Below are 2,629 nucleotides of genomic sequence, written 5' to 3' on the forward strand. Positions count from 1 at the left end.
CCTGTACTAAATTTGTACACAACAACCGAGCCTCCCCTAGCTCAAACCACCCAACTGGCGACCTACACCGTCTACCATATAATACCTCATAGGGAGCCATCTGAATGCTCGACTGGTAGCTGTTATTGTAGGTGAACTCTGCAAGGGGCAAGAACTGATCCCACGATCCTCCGAAGTCTATAACACAAGCGTGAAGCATATCCACCAAGATCTGAATAGTACGTTCGGACTGCCCGTCCATCTAAGGATGAAATATTGTGCTCAACTCAACCCGCGTACCCAACTCACGCTGAACTGTGCTCCAAAAGTACGAGGTAAACTGTGTACCTCGATCAAAAATGATAGATATGGGAACACCGTGAAGACGGACGATCTCCTGAATATAAATCTCTACCAACCGCTTCAAGGAATAGGTAACTGCCATAGGAATGAAGTGAGCAGACTTAGTCAACCTATCCATAATAACCCACGCAGCGTCGAACTTCCTCTGAGTCCGTATGAGTCCAACAACAAAGTCCATAGTGATACGCTCCCACTTCCACTCAGGAATCTCCATCTACTGAAGCAAACCACCGAGAACTGTGAGCCTCCTCAAGGATCAACTCACGAAGCCCATCAACATTAGGCACACATACACGACCCTGCATCCTCAAAACGCCGTCATCTCCAACTGTAACCTGCTTGGTATCACCGTGCCGAACTGTGTCCCTACGGACCATCTTCAACGCGAAAAAGATAGTGCCTCCAAATCTTCAACGCGTGAACAATGGCTGCCAACTCTAAGTCATGGACAGGGTAATTCTTCTCATAAACCTTTAACTGATGAGATGCATATGTAATCACCCTGCACTCCTGCATCAATACTGCTCCTATCCCAACACAGGAGGCATCACAATATACCGTGTAAGATCCTGACCCTGATGGTAATACCAATACCGGTGTTGAAGTCAAGGCTGTCTTGAGCTTCTGAAAGCTCGCCTCACACTCGTCCGGCCATCTGAATGGGGCACCCTTCTGGGTCAACCTAGTCATCAGGGCTGCTATAGATGAAAACCCCTCCACAAACCGATGGTAATAACCCGCCAAACCCAAGAAGCTCCTGATCTCCGTGGCTGAAGTAGGTCTAGGGCAGTTCTTGACTGCCTCAATCTTCTTAGGATCCACTTGAATACCCTTTGCTGATAAGACGTGACCCAAGAAAGAAACTGAATCCAACCAATACTTGCCATTCAAAAATTTAGCATACAACTGACTGTACCTCAAAGTCTGGAGCACTATCCGGAGGTGCTGCTCATGATCATCCCGACTACGGGAGTATACCAAGATGTCATCAATAAACACAATCACAAATAAATCCAGGTAAGGCTTCAACACTCGGTTCATCAAGTCCATAAATGCTACTGGGGCATTGGTTAACCCAAAGGACATCACCAGAAACTCATAGTGCCCATACCGCGTCCGAAAAGCTGTCTTAGGGACATCGGATGCCCTAATCCTCAACTGATGGTAGCCAGATCTCAAATCAATCTTTGAAAACACCTTGGCACCGTGAAGCTGATCAAAAATATCATCAATCCTCGGCAACGGATACTTATTCTTGATAGTGACTTTGTTCAATTGCCGATAATCTATACACATCCTCATAGATGCATCCTTTTTATTCACGAACAAAACCAACGCACCCCAGGGCGAGACACTAGGTCTAATAAACCCCTTATTAAGCAAATCTTGCAACTGTTTCTTCAATTCTTTTAACTATATTGGGGCCATGTGGTATAGCGGAATAGAAATGGGTTGAGTGCCCATAACCAGGTCAATGCAAAAGTCAGTATCCCAGTAGGGTGGCATCCCCGGCAGGTCTGCAGGAAATACCTCAGGTAACTCACAAACAACAGGCACAGAATCCATAGAAGGAACCTCAATACTAGAATCACGAACATAAGCCAAACATGCCAAACACCCCTTCTCGACCATACGCCAAACCTTCATATAAGAAATAACTCTGCTGGAAGAGTGGCCAGGAGTCCCTCTCTACTCTAATCGAGGCAACCCCGGCAAGGCTAAGGTCACTGTCTTGGCATGAAAGTCCATAATAGTATGGTAAGGTGACAGCCAATCCATGCTCAATATAACATCGAAATCAACCATATCGAGGAGAGAAAGGTCTACACTAGTCTCAAGACCTCCAATAACGACTACACATGAGCGATACACACGATCTACAGTAATAGCATCCCCTACGAGTGTGGACATATATACAGGGGCACTCAAAGAATCACAGGGCACAACCAAATATAAAGCAAAGTAAGATGACACATAGGAGTAAGTAGACCCCGGATCAAATATAACTGAAGCATCTCTACTGCAAACTAAAACAGTACCTATGATAATAACATCAGATGACTCAGCCTCAGGTCTGGCTAGAAAGGCATAACATCGGGGTTGGGCCCCACCACCCTGAACCATGTCTCTAGGATGACCTCTGACTGGCGGGCCTCCACCTCTAACAGCCTGACCTCCATCTCTAACAATCTAGCCCCTACCTCTGGCTACCTGACCCATACCTCTGGCTGGCTGGGCAGGCAGTGCGGCAGCTGGTGCCAGAACCATGGCACGAGAACTCTGGTAC

Source organism: Nicotiana tomentosiformis, chromosome 11 (assembly GCF_000390325.3).
Source record: "Nicotiana tomentosiformis chromosome 11, ASM39032v3, whole genome shotgun sequence".
Lineage (NCBI taxonomy): Eukaryota > Viridiplantae > Streptophyta > Magnoliopsida > Solanales > Solanaceae > Nicotiana > Nicotiana tomentosiformis.